Below are 14,702 nucleotides of genomic sequence, written 5' to 3' on the forward strand. Positions count from 1 at the left end.
AGCTGACCCCAGCAGCTCACCATCAACTTCTTTCTGGGTTCTTGTCTGGTGAATTTGGAGAATGAAATCCCTACCCCAGGATAAGTGAGTTTAAGAACAGGGTTTAGGGGCTGGGGATGTGGCTCAAGCGGTAGAGCGCTTGCCTGGCATGCGTGCGGCCCGGGTTCAATCCTCAGCACCACACACAAACAAAGATGTTGTATCCGCCGAAAAACTAATAAATAAATAAATAATTAAAAAAACAAAAAAAAAGAACAGGGTTTATTAAGATTAGAAATAGGTAAGTACATGTAGGAAGACACGAATGATGTGAAAATACTTTGTATACAATCAGTGACTTGAAAAATTGTGCTCTATATGTGTAATATGAAACGAATTGCATTCTGCCACCGTGTATAACAAATTAGTGTAAAATAATTGAATAAAAAACAACTTTGAAAAGTTAAAAAAAAAATTAGAAACAGGAACTCAACTCTTGTAATGCAAGAGGGCACCGGATAGCAGGTGTTCTCCATCCAAGTGTAGAGTCTAGGGGTTTACCTAGCACTTGCTTCACTGCTGTTGGTCCAAATTTATGCTAATGAAAGTTTGGAAACGTACCAACCCTATTAGTCAATTCCTGAGTATCAACTTTCATTCAAGTCTGCTTTACCTCAATTTGGGGGGAGACGGGTCAGAAATTGGGAGGTTAAGGTCATCAGATGCTTCTGCTGTGGGCATCCCGGCGAGTACCCAGGCAGGGCGCCTGGATGACGGGTTGCCCTCTGTGCACACCATGCCTGCTGGGAGCCCCACGTGTCGGCTGGCCAGTGCGGGCCACAACGTGGCCATCACTTTGCTGCCGCTCCTTGGCAGGGACCACTACGCCGGCTTCCGGTCCAAGAGCTTCACTAGCAGGCAGACAAGGGCCAAAGCCACCGCTCGTGGGTTCTACTCAACATCCTGCTGCAAGGTGACAGGGCAACAACCCCAGTGAGGCAGCAGCACCACTGCCCTTTCTCACTGCTAGAAACCGGCCATGGCAGCTCCGCAGGGTGTCATCCAGACGGGTCTGCTAGACGCGGCGGCAGACAGCCTTCCGTGCCTGCTTTCCCAATACCTATCGGCGAGGAGGCGTGGGCGTAAGCTCTCCGTTATCCCTGGGATGGTCCCTTCCCCGCCCCTGCCACGCACTGGGATCCCACTAGGACACGCGGACGCGGGTGCAGCCCCGGAGGTGAGGAGGGGACGGGAAAGGTGCGGCTGGACGCCGTCACGACCCTAAGGAGAGCCCTACCTGAACCACGGAGCTCTCAGTGCCGGACAGCGGGGTCCTAACGGACCTCGAATGAGGACGAGCACCGAGCCCCACCCCGAGTGGAGCGGGGAAGGCCGGCTCCGCGGGGCGCTCTCCGCCCACGGTCGCCAACCACCGCTCCGGCGCGGCGCCGCCCCCTGGTCTTTCGCCCTCCCTGCCCATCGCCCGGGACCCTAGCCCGGTTCCGCCGCAGCCTCGCGCCGGCTGGCGCCAAGACACGGACTGCGGTGAGCGGCACCCGGGAGGCCAGCGCCGCGCAGCGCCCGTCCCAGCCGGGGCGTCGCCGGAAGTGACGCGCGTGCGTGGCGTGTGCGCCGGGAGGGCGGGGCCGGCGGCCGGGGGCGGGGCGTGCGCGGGCAGAGCGCACCTCCGGGAGCGGCGCGGGCGGCGGCGGTGCGAACGGCGGCGGCCGCCAAGCAGGTAGGCGCGGGTTGCGGTCGTCGGTTCGCGCCGCGGGTGGGTCGCCCGGGCCGGGCCGTGGGTTCCGTCTCGCCGCTCGGGGCTCGGCCGGGGCGCCGCTGCCGGGTCGAGGCGGGCCCGGGCCTCGCCGCCTCCGGAGCGCTGCCCAGCGCCGGCGACCAAGGCCCGAGCCGCGGGGCTGCGGAGGGGGCGCGTGGCTCCCGGGCGGGCTGCGTCCACCGGCCTCCGTCCACCGGCCTCCGCTGGCCCCCGCCGGTCCCCCGGGGCCGCTCGGAGTCCCTCCCGGAGTCGCGGAGCCGCCCAAGTTTGCGGGCAGCGGCTGGTCCCGCACCGCCCTGCCTGACGCCGCCGCGGCGCCGGGCGACCGTGCGGCTGCCCCGGAGGAACGGCGTTGGCAGGCCCGGGCGGGCTCTCGGTCGGCCGGTCCCCCGTGCGGGTGTCGCCAGCTTCTCTCCAAGTTCCTCAAACGGGGATGGGCCTTGCCGCCCTCCCCGCTCTCTGAGCCCCGTCCTCGCCGGGCTTCGTGAGGGTCCGTGGAGCGCGGCCGGCTAGGGGGCGGGACGGCGCCGCGGCCGGGGCCGTGTTCAGTGGGAAAAGTGGGAGGAAGGGAGAGGGACAGTGAGGGAGAGGGAGAGAGAAATGGGGAGAGGGAGAGAGGGAGGACGGGAGAGAGGGCCAGAGGGAGAGGGAGAGAGAGGGGGACAGAGAAGGAGAGGGACAGAGAGAGATGGAGAGGGAGAGATGGAGAGAGGGACAGGGGAGAGGGAGAGAGGAATGGAGAGAGGGAGAGAGAAGGGAACAGAGAGGGAGAGAGAGGAGAGAGGGACAGAGAGAGATGGATAGGGAGAGAGAGGGACAGAGATGAAGAGAGGGAGGGAGAGAGGGACAGAGATGGAGAGGGGGGACAGAGAGGGAGATGCAGAGAGGGAGGGAGAGGAGTAGAGAGAGGGAGGAAGAGAGATGGAGAAAGAGAAGGAAATGGAGAGGAAAGGGAGATGGAGCAGGTAGAGAGGGAGATGGAGAGGGAGGGAGGGAGAGGGAAAGAGAGATGGAGAGAGGGAGGGAGAGAGGAAGAGGGAGAGGGGGAGAGTGAGGGAGATGGAGGGGGAGAGAGGGAGGAAGGGAGAGGGAGAGAGATGGAGAGGGAGGGGGAGACAGGGAGAGAGGAAGAGGGAGAGGGAGATGGAAGGGGGGGAGAGAGGGAAGGAGGGAGGGGGAGAGAGAAAGGGAGGGAGGGAGAGATGGATGAAAGGAGGGAGAGGGAGGGAGAGAGGGAGATGGGGGGAAAGATGAAGATGGAGGGAGATGGAGAGAAAGAGAGAGGGAGGGAGAGGGACAAGGGGCACAGAGTAGGGAGAGAAGGAGAGAGAGAGATGGTCCTGGGGATCAGATCCAGGGCTTGGCTTGGCAAGTGCTCTACCACTTAGCTACATTCAGTTGCCCAGTCTAGTTTCCAGCTTGTGATATTCCTGCTTCAGCTTCCTAGGTAGTTGGAATTACAGGTATGAGAAAAGTTTTCAATCAATATGAAGAGCTAAGATCCTATCTTCATTTATGTATGTCAGTCTTTGGCTATAGACGTAGAATTGCAGTCTTCACTGTGTGAGTTTAATTTCTGGCACATGTGTTTTTATTGGCTGTAAAATAAGCATCTCCAGCAGAGATGATCCATTCCTAGGATGTAGGGGAGCTACCTATGTAACCTAACACTGGTGACTCAGAGTACAAATGCTACTAAGTGGTTTTTAGATGATCAATAAAGTTGTCACACAAAAAACAAGGCTTTCACGGTGGAGACCAAGCATTTTGCAAGTCTTATTAGATGCTCGTCTGTATTATGAAGCACTTCAGAAAATTATGTGGTATTTCACATGGCTGAAACGCCCTGAATAATCTAGACCGCTGTTAAATATGAGAAGCAACAAGAGCTGACCTGTCTTTATCCCTCAGAATATTATTTAACTAGTGTTTTGTTTGATGTTTGGACAAAGCTCCTAAAATGCTTTTTAAAAAAAGGCTTGTACTTTCATGATGCTGTTTCACCTTCTCTGTGAGATTCCTGGTTGGTTGGTTTTGATATCTGGGATTGAACTCAAGGGCGCTTAGTCACTGAACCACATCCCTGGTCCTTTTTAAATATTTTATTTAGAGACAGGGTCTCACTAAGTTGCTTAGGGCTTCACTGAATTCTGAGGCTGGCTTGAACTCACAATCCTCCTGCCTTAGCCTCCCAAGCTGCTGGGATTATAGGCATGTGCCACCATGCCCCGTGAGATTCCTGTGTTCGATGACGATGAAGTTACTGCCAAAGGGGTAGGAAATATAACTTTTATTTTATAATAGAACACTTTTTACTTATTTCTGGTAGCACAGTTCGCTCATTTGTGGTCACTAGGAGGACCAGTGACCATGATTATGATCAACTAATAACTTGTAGCTAAAGGTCAGGAGTTTTAATCAGAATGATAAGCATATATACATTCATGAATAGATAAAATATTACATACTGAAGGAATCTTGCGTTTTTTTCTTTAAAAAAAAGTTGTGTGTGTGTATGGAACTGGGGATGGAACTCAGGGTCTTTCAAATGCTACACAAGTGCTCTACCTCTGAGCTGCATCTCCAGCTCTGCATCTTAAGCTTTTTAAAATTTACTCCAAATGGCTGTAAGGAGATTGTTGAATCCCTGAGCCTGGACTCTAAATTTTTTGCTGCCTCACTCACTAAGGGTGGTAGCATCCTCTGTGCTAGGTATGAGCAAAGCAGAAGAAATTGTACAAACATTTTTTGAGGGCTAGGGTTGTATAGCTCAGTGGTAGAGCACTGGCCTAGCATGTATAAGGCACTGAGTTTGATCCTCAGCACCATACAAAAATAAAGGTATTGTGTCTATCTACAACTAAAAAATATCTTATTTACTTTTTTTTTTTTTTTTTTTGTGGCAAGGTATCATTCTGTTGCCCAGGCTGACCTTAAACTTGTGATTTTCCTGCCTTAGCTTCCTGAATAGCTGGGATTACAGGAAATGCTGCAGCACCCAGCTTTATAAACCACTTCTTTTTTTCTTTTAAATTGGTACCAGGGATTGAACCCCTGGGGGTGCTTAACCACTGGGCCATATCATCAGTCCTTTTTATTTTTTGTTTTGAGGAAGGGTATCACTGTATTGCTTAGGGCCTCAGTAAATTGTTGAGACTGGCTTTGACATTGTGTACCTCCTGCTTCAGCCTCCTGAGCCGATGGGATTACAGGCATATACCACCATGCCAGGTTTATGAACCACATTTGAAGCTAGCTTGTTCCATTCTCATTCAAAATAAGTACTCAATTTTAATTACATTTATGATGATTTTTGTCTATTTAAAAGTTAAGAATGGTTTTGGGGGCATTTTTACGTAAGGATGTAGCTACAGTTTTTTGTGTATTAAGTTAAAATGCCTAATGTGAGGGCTGGGGTTGTGACTCAGTGGTAGAGTGCTTACCTAGCACACTTGAGGCACTGGGTTCAATTCCCTGCACCACATAAAAATAAACAAACAAACAAAATAAAGATATTAAAAAATGACACCATGTTTTATTTATTTAATTTATTTTTCTGGTTTTATACAAAGTATATTCACACTAATTTATGTCTTCATATATGTACTTTGGATAATGATGTCCATCACATTTCACCATCATTTAAAAAAATGCATAATGTGAAAGTTTTTATTTTTGTAGTTTATAATAGTTATTCATTTTCTAATTTTAGACATAACATTTGCTAAAGTAGTTTTTTTTTCCTTTAGAAAGCACTTTGGAGCACATTTTAAAAATGCCTTTAGAACTCATAAAATGTTTATTGATGGAAAACAATGTCTTCTTATGCTGTAATTTTTCTAAGTGGAACTTATCACTTCTACAACATCTTGTTCCAGAAAGGATTCAGAATGACTACAAGGGTATGTACAGCATACTGTTGGTGATGGACAGACAGCTGGGTGATACATTCAAGGCTGAGGGGAAGGTATGGTGGAGTGGAGAGTGAGCTCTGCGTCCAAGGTACTGGGACTGAAACCCTGCTTCCTAATAGTTCACAGAGAAACAGTCATTAAGTGGTTCAGTGACCAAGAGGGAAGAGATGCCCATTTCTCCTTCGGGTTCCCAAAGGAGAATAGCCCGGAAACTCTTCAGCTGCATTCTCAGCAACGTAGCCCATGCCCCCAAGGGCTGTGTTGCATTTTAGTAAACTCTGCTTTACCTCATTGTCCGTGTTGGTGACATGATATCAAAATGTAATTCAGTGAGAGCAGTTCTGTGTGGCAAAATAATGGGATCCATTGTGTTTAGATCTAGAGATTGCTGAAGGATCTGGTTTAGACTACCTAGATAACGAGGTGTGCAGCACTCTTTTCAGACTACTGTCCATAAATATATTGTTTCCCAGTGGCGCTTCTATCATGAATTTATCAGTAGTGGGGCCTGAGTTGGTGCTTCCTGACAGTTCCTTGAGTACATCTTTTTACGTTGTTAGTGGATCACAAAGCCATGGTTTATTATGCATTATCACCAGGGTTGTGGGAGGTGGAATGGAAGAGGCTGAAAGGATGTGTTTTTGAATGGAAGCCATCTCAAGTCCAGAGAGATGGGCTGAGGGAGTACTCAACAAGAGACCTAAAACTCATTTCTAGAAATAGGCCCGGGGATGTTAGCTCTAGCACAGAGCGCATTGGTGTGGAAAGCCTAGGGTCCTATCATTAAGATGGGAACAGATTTATCCATCTTAAAGGAAACACAAGGCATTGGGTTTGTGTTTGCTCTGACTGAGGAGCTAGCTGCCTTTCAGGTGACGATAGTTCAAGTTTGTAGAATGCTGGCGTCACTCATTCTTACTCAGTGAACAGCGGGTGGGACAGTCCCTGCCTAAACCTAGCTATGGAACCTTGTGATTCCTTAATTGCATTTCCATAGAGCTCTTCACATTTTTTTTTTTAATGTGTTCCTGAAAAAGAGCTGGGCTTGTGACCAAAGTTTTGAATAGAAACTTATAAGGAGAACACAGATAAAAATTACCGAAAGAGGGCTGGGGATGTGGCTCAAGTGGTAGTGTGCTCACCTGGCATACGCGGGTCGCTGGGTTCAATCCTCAGCACCACATAAAAATAAAATAAAGATGTTATGTCCACCGAAAACTAAAAAATAAATATTAAAAAATTCTCTCTCTCTTAAAAAAAGTTATCAAAAGAAAAAAAAATCAAAATCGTCTGCTAAGGAAATAAGTTGACTACAATTCTTCATAGCGACCGGGGTGTAGCTCACTGGTAAATTGGGTGCTTAGCATGCACAGAGCCCTGAGTTTGATCCCCAGCATCACATAAAAAGAAAAAGAAAAGCAAAATTCATCGTAATCGGTGTCTCAGGGTATAATATGTCAGGCTTCTGCTTAGCAGATTGGGTTGTGTTTTTACTTTTGTAAATATGTTAGCCATGGCAATCGAATACTGTGGTAAATGTGTAGGTTTTATCTAGAGCATCAAATGTACAGTCTTAATACTGTGAGAAATAAATGGCCGAGTGCTTTCACACCCACGTGTTAATTGTTGATGTTCCTTCCCCTAGGAAATAGAATGTTTATCACAGAGGCAGTATTGACATTGCCTTTTTGGTTTTTTTGTGGGATTGAACTCATGGGCACTGGACCACTGAGCCACATCCCCAATCCTATTTTGTGTTTTATTTAGAGACAGGGTCTCACTGAGTTGCTTAGTACCTTGCTTTTGCTGAAGCTGGCATTGAATTCCTGTCTCAGCCTCTCTAGCCACTGGGGTTATGGGCATGTGCCATCACGCCCTGCTTTGACATTGCCTTTTAAATATCATCTGTATTAAGTAGATACAACTTTCTCCCATGAACCTGCTTTTATTCTTCTATGTATTTGGAAAGAAATTAATTTTTTGGTACTCATAAGTGCATCTGTAGGGTATAGGCTGTTGCCTTAAAGAGTTTTTGCCTTGTCGATACTCTAATTAAAAATACATGTATTTCTCAAACTCTGTTATATATACTGTAAACATGAGTATACAGTGTATGTCTAGACCTGTGTATTTACACACACATAAACAACCTTGCTTGAGAAATAGGTTCAGATTTTTGAAGTCAAGGTTCTCAGATTTTGATAGAAAAACTAATCAGCAGGTTGAATTTCAAGTCTAACCAGTTGTAGCCCCAAACGTAAGCCAATAATGGCAACGAGTAGTGATTCTGCCATTTAGGTCAGGGGACACGTCAGTTTCAGTGCTTTAGCTGTACATGGCATGCCAGGCTAGTGTTCTACCACAGCTATGTCCCAGCCTCCCAGTAGAATATATGCTGCATTCAAGGTGGATAGTTCTTTTCTTTTTGGGATGGGGAGTACTGGGGATTGAATTCAGTCAAGTACTACTGAGCCACATCCCCAGCCCTTTTTGAATTTTATTTAAAGACAGGGTCCCACTGAGTTGCAAGCGCCTTGCTGAGGCTGCCTTTGAACTTGCGATCCTCCTGACTCAGCCTCTCAAACCACTGGGATTACTGGTGTGCACCACTGCGCCTGGCTCCACCCCATTTTTATTTTAGGCAGGGTCTTGCAAAGTTACAAAGGTTGGCCTTGAATTTGCCACCTTCCTGCCTCAGCTTCCTGAGTTGCTGCAATTATGAGAGGACACTTCCCCCTAACCCCCTGAATATTGTGTGTGTTTTTCTCTTTGCTTTAGTTTGGATACAATTTAATGACTCCTGTTCCAGTTACTAAATCTCTCCTTTGCTATATCTGGTCTGCTGTAAATGTGCCCTTCGAATTAAAAAAATAATAATTTTTTTTTAACTTCTATGGATTAAACCCAGGGTCTCAAGCATGCTAGGTAGATGCACTACCACTGAGCCAGCCCTGAATTCTTCATTTTAGTTCTTGTTTTTAGATCTAGAATTTCAGCTTGATTTTTGTGAATTCCAATTCTCAGTTGAAATCCTTAGTACTTTTCCCCTGTTTATTTGCAAGTTATACTAATCACTGTGGTTTAAAAGTCTTTGTGTCTGTGGTAGATTGAGCATTTTTCCTTTGGGTTTTCATTGTATGGATGCTGGACACTGGGGTACAGTGAGGCTCTAGATGATGCCATTTCTTTTTCAGAGAGGAAACGACCTTTCCTCTTGCCAGCCAGACAGTGAGGTTGATGGCGATAGTTGTCGTGGATCTGATTGGGCTTTCACTCTGGTTTTCCCTTACCACCTAGCGAGTACCCCTCCACTTCAGCTGGCAGTTGGTGGGTTCACAAGGAGACTTCCCCTGGTGGCCTTGGTACTGTAGCTAATCTTTGTTTCCTGAGAATCTGAGATTGCTAGAGATTTCACTCTTGGTTTTCAGACTTTAAGTTTGGTTTTGAAGCCTTCCCTGTAGAGCTGCAGAATTTGGGTAAGTGCTTTCAGGGGAAAACCAGCTTGTATTAGGGTCAGGTATTCTATTTCTCTTTCCATTGGGTCTTGAACTCCTGAAGTCTTGATTTTTCTCTTCTAAAAGCTTTAGTCTGGATTCTCAGGTTTTGCCCTGGAGTCAGTAGTCATCCTTAGGGTGGGGAAGTGGCTGCAGAGTGTCATCTGGTTTCTTTGCAGCCCCTGTCTTTCTGGAATCCAGACCCCTCTGCTGTTGGTGGTTTCTGTAGCACTCTGGTGCCCGTAAACACAGGTTTCTTTTCTTTTTTTTTTTTTTTAAAGAGAGAGTGAGAGAGATAGAGGTAGAGAGAGAATTTTTTAATATTTATTTTTTAGTATTTGGCGGACACAACATCTTTGTTTGTATGTGGTGCTGAGGATCGAACCCGGGCCGCACGCATGCCAGGCGAGCACGCTACCGCTTGAGCCACATCCCAGCCCCGAAACACAGGTTTCTAAAGTGTATCTAGTTCCCTAGTTCTCAGCAGGAGTGTAGGTCTGCACAGCTCCTATCATCTGCAGAAAAGGGAGTCTCCTAGGAATGAAGTCATGAGAGAATCAAAAGCTTTTCTTAATGTTGGTGCTTTCTTTTTAGCAATGATTTTTATCGGTGATTCCCAGTAGCATCCCCTGGAAACTTGTTAAATTCAAATCCTCAGATCCACTGAATTAGAACTGGGGTTGGACGAAGGGCTGTTTAAACAGATCTTCCAGGTGTCAGTGATAATGGTAAAGTTTGAGAAACCACTGCTTTATGAGTTCATTGCTGGAAAACATATTGAGTGCCCACTCTTCCTGGCACCTCTGAGTGCCTGTGAACACAGTCGACCTGTGAGCGGGTGATGGTGGTGGCGCATGAGTGTTGTAACAGCTGTGTTCATAAGCACTGTAGGAACCAGAGTGAAGTATTCTGCCAGTGAGGAGAACAGCTGGATGTTATTGAACAGGGTGGGGTTTGCAGGTGGACAAACAGAAAGATATTCAAGGTGTAAGTAAGATGGCCATGCAGTTTATTATCCAAAGGAGGTCACTTTGGAGGCTCAAAGGAGGGATAGCTTCTAATTGGGAGATATGATGGCCTCATTGTGAAGATTAAGTGATGCTGTGAATCCATAGTTGTATGGAAAATTGTGGAAGACTCGTTTATTTTAATTATTATTATTATTCTAATATTTTTAGTTGTAGGTGGCCACAATACCTTTATTTTATTTGTTTATTTATATGTGGTACTGAGGATTGAACCCAGGACCTCACACGTGCGAGGCAAGCACTCTACCACTGAGCAACACCCTAGTCCTCTTAATTATTGTAGAGTCCACAGTTCCTAATGGATGGTGTATTATCTTCCTAGCACTACCATAACAGGTTACCATAAACTGGTAGACTTAAAACAATAAATTTATTATTTCATAGTTCTGAGGGTTAGAAATCTAAAACTAAGGTGTTAACAGGGCCATGCTGCCTCTAACAGTGCTGGAGAATTGAAGTTTCACCCAGTCTCTGCCAGCATGGCCACACAACCTTCTCCTCTCTACGTCTGTGTGCCTCTCGCGGCCTTCCTATAAGGATATCAGTCATTAGATTTGGAGCCCACCCTTATGCAGGAAGGCCTTACTGATAGGTTCCTAGGGTTAGGACTTAAGCTTGTCTTTTGGGGGGACATAATTCAGCCACAACAGATGGGATAGATTTAGCAGCTTTTGATGGTTTCTACAACTTAATTGGTGTTAAGTCTTCATAATTTTCTTCATAGCATTTAAGGAAGTTTATTTTACTGACTGACTTGTATATTTAATATTCAGAAAAGTACATTTCTTTATCATTAATCAAAATGTCGATATTTAATATAGATTACTTTTTCAGTTTTAGTTTTGATTGTATCATTTTGTATTGGCATGTTTAAGTCCAATTTCTCAAATAGTATATCAAACTTGGTTTTTTTTTTTTCATGTGTAGTAATTAGTAGTTCATAATTCATAAATAAGGTGGTAAGTATGGATTGTAGTGGGGCTTTTTGTGTGTGTGTTGTTACTGGGCATACTAGGCAGGCATTTATCACTGAGCTATAACTCCAGTCTATCTTGCTATTTCCTAGGCTGGTCTCGAACTTGGGATCTTCCTGCTTCAGCCTCCTGAGTAGCTGGGATTACAGACATGCACCACTGAGCTAGCTCTTGATTTTCGTTTTGTGGTGATAGCCCTTTTGTAGCATGGTTGCCAGTCCAGCTTAGAAGAATGTCATTTTGCCGTCTGTATTTTGTGTATTAGATACAAGGTTGTTCTCAGCAGCTTAACACACAATATGCATATTTATTTGATTGTGCCTTCTAATGAATCTGAATAAGTTCATTTTGAGTCCAGGGCGTTTTGTACATGTGTGTGAGATCTGTGTCACTTTACTGAGCCATAAAGGCTGCAGCAAAGCTAAAGCCAAGATATAATTGGGAAACCCAACTTGTAATGGTGGAAACCCCTTCATGCATCCCAGTTTGTTGTTACTGTGGGTGGGGTTGAGAGTCCCGCTCTGAGCTGTTCTGCCTGGTACTTGGTGTGCTCAGCTTGTAGCCAGCCTGCTCAGCTGAAGAGGGCGTGGCTTAGCACCCTGGGAGATTCTGGTCTGGAACTCTTCAAGAATACTGTATGCTGGCTCAGCTCCTTCCAGCAGCAGTAAACTCTGCAGTAGGTCCATTATCACTGGAAATTATTGGGGTGGACTAGAATTTGGATACTTTGTTTTGTTGTATTTAATGTTGAAACTCTAACAGGATTCTCCTTGTGACAAATCAATGTAGTTTTGGAAGCAGTGCCTTCAGTGCTATGAAAGTGGGTAAACTTGGATACAGATTTGAAACACCAAGTCTCTTAAAACAATAAATTAAAAAATTCATGATATAGAAAAATGAGCAAAGAGTAGGAACAGTTAATTTATTTGAAGAAAGGTACTGGCTCTAATAAATATCAATAAAAGTTGCTAACCTTTGTAGGAAAGTGCACATTGGAGCAGTTGGGGGTGGTGGGATGCAGCTCAGTGGCAGAGCACTTTCTCTGGATTTAGTCCCAGCACCCACAGGACAGAGGGAGCCCAGGAGCCAGTCAGACCCTGTCTCTTTAACACAAAAGCAGCCAGGTGTGGTGGCGCAGGCCTGTAATCCCAGCAGCCCCTGCGGCTCTGGAGGCTGAGGCAGGAAGATCATGAGTTCAAAGCCAGCCTCAGCAAAAGCCAGACACTAAGCAACTCAGTGAGACCCTGTTTCTAAAATAAAATACAAAATAGGGCAGGGGGTGTGGCTCAGTGGTCCAGTGCCCCTGAGTTTAATCCCCAGTATCAAAAAAGAAACAAGAAATTATATATATTTATATACATATATATTTTTGCTTGTCACAGTGTCCCACAATTAAATTTAATAAAGCTACATTTACAAGATTGTAGGAAAGTGTACATTGTCTCCTATACTGTCTGATTCACTATTTGTGGGAAAGTAATTTTGTCAGACCAATTTGGTGATGTATATCAAAATTCTAAGTGTACATTCTCTTTACACTTCATTTCTATTTCTAGGAAGTTATTCAAGTTTTGTGACTGGTTTGTTCATATCTTTGTCCTGCATTGCTGTCAGAGATTTATAAGTTATTTTTTTTAGCATTATTTCTACATATAATTAGATGACTTATCCTATTTATTTTTGTGTGTGTGTTTTGTTGCTAGTCTCCTTTGCCTTTCTGTTTTTGGTTACAGGTGGGGCCTTTTTAAAATTAGACATTTCAGCTTATGTATTCAAATTTCATTTCCTTCTTGATTTTCCTGCAGCATGTAAGTGTAGATAATCTCACTCTTAGGAAGTTTTATGAATATGTAATTATAGTTCTTTCCATCATTTTGTTTGTCTTTAAAAATTTTTCTTCCTTACGAAACCTGCAATTAATTTTGGGAGTATCAGTTTGCTGAGCAGTTAGGCCCAAATTTTTTTTTTTTTTTTAACTGGTTTTGGGGTTAGAACCTAGGGGCACTTAATAAAGCCACATCCCCAGCCCTTTTTATTATTTATTTTGATACAGGGTCTTGACGAGTTGCAGAGGCTGACCTTGAACTTGCACTCCTCCTATCACAGCCTCTGGAGCAGCTTCCGTTACAGGCTTGTGCAGCCAGATCTGGCTGATCTTGAATTTTTGATCCCACTGCCTCAGCCTACCAGATGACTGTGATTACAAGCATGAGCCACTTCCGCTAGCTGGCATGCCAGACTGTTTATTGAAAGTTTCCCCTTTTCCTCCTCCTTTTAATATTATATTGCATATTACAGTACATTAGGATTCATTTTGGGGTAATCTGTCCAGTAGTGATTTTCCAGGTCTGTTCCTAAGTTCACACTATTTAACTAGTTTGCAGAAAATAAAAATTCAGGGGTAGAGAGGAAGAGCATGAGAAGAAGATTACCACTAAATAAGGAAGAGAGGTGGGAGGGAAAGGGAGGGAGAAGGGGAATTGCACTGAAGATGGAAGGAGACCCTCATCGTTATACAGAATACATGTATGACAATGTGAGGGGAAAAAAAAAAAGTGTATCATATGACTGGGTAGAGAGAAGTGATGGGAGGGGAGGGGAGGGTAAGGGGGGAAAGGAAGGACAGCAGAATAAAATAGACATTATTATTGCTATATGTATATACGTGACTGTATGACCAATGTGATTCTGCAACCTGTACACTCAGAAAAATGAGAAATTATACCCCATCTGATTCAAATGTATGATATGTCAAGATCATTGTACTGTCATGTGTATCTAATTAAAACAAATTAAAAAATTAGAAAAGAAAATAAAAATTCAGAAAATAAAATTAACTGAGAAAATTTTTTTAATCTGTTTTTATTGCTGATGAAACATGGAGTCATTTTGTCAAGTTCCAAAAAGTCTGTGGGATTTTCATTTTTATTGTCATTTGTAGTACTGTACATTTTGGATTTGTCATTTTTTTATAACAGTTTTTTCAGACTATTATGGTATATCTTACCATTTATTCAAGTCTTCTTTATATCAATATTTTTAATGTAGAGCACACAATTTCCTGGGGCTGCATGCAGTGGCACATGCCTTTAATCCCAGCAGCTCTGGAGACTGAGGCAGGAGGATCACAATTTCAAAGCCAGCCTCAGCAACTTAGCAAGGCCCTGTATCAAAATGGAGGGGTGGGGGAAGAGCTGGGAATGAGGCTCAGTGGTAAAAGCATTCCTGGTTAAATCCCTGGTATTGAAAAATTAATTAATTAATTCTTGGGTGTTTATAGATGCTAGAGTGAATGAGATCTCTTTATATATTCTCACTTGCTATCCGACTATTTAAAAAATCCCATAGATTTCATGTACACATGTAGTATATTTCTCATAAACATGAATTCATGACATTTAGCAATTTTAAAATTAGCTCCTCTTTGCTAATTTTTAATAGTGTTTCTTTTTTTCTGGCCTTTTAGAGTCATATCCCTAGTACTGGAAAGCAAGCTCACAAGGATTGAAACTTGTGTGTGTGTGTCCCAGCTGCTG

At 44.6% G+C, this 14,702-nt stretch overlaps 1 protein-coding gene and 1 long non-coding RNA gene across 2 annotated transcripts in view; one reads left to right on the forward strand and one right to left on the reverse strand.

Annotated features, from left to right (window-relative positions):
- Positions 1-233: 233 nt before the first annotated feature.
- Positions 234-1,571, reverse strand: LOC124099471 (uncharacterized). Its single transcript, XR_006853962.2, has 2 exons — positions 1,277-1,571; positions 234-1,099 (listed from the first exon to the last, which is right to left on the reverse strand). It is a non-coding gene; the product is annotated as an uncharacterized LOC124099471 (long non-coding RNA).
- A 61-nt stretch (positions 1,572-1,632) lies between these two features.
- The window catches only part of LOC124099489 (rab5 GDP/GTP exchange factor), a 29,115-nt gene continuing 16,045 nt past the window's right edge, over positions 1,633-14,702 (forward strand). The window contains exon 1 of the mRNA XM_046454624.2: positions 1,633-1,717. The gene's annotated coding sequence lies outside the window, so the exon portion shown is untranslated. The remainder of the gene's footprint in view (positions 1,718-14,702) is intronic.

Source organism: Marmota monax, unplaced genomic scaffold, assembly GCF_021218885.2.
Source record: "Marmota monax isolate L192 unplaced genomic scaffold, Marmota_monax_Labrador192_F-V1.1 WCK01_AAM20220418_F8-fsc00086, whole genome shotgun sequence".
Classification (NCBI taxonomy): domain Eukaryota; kingdom Metazoa; phylum Chordata; class Mammalia; order Rodentia; family Sciuridae; genus Marmota; species Marmota monax.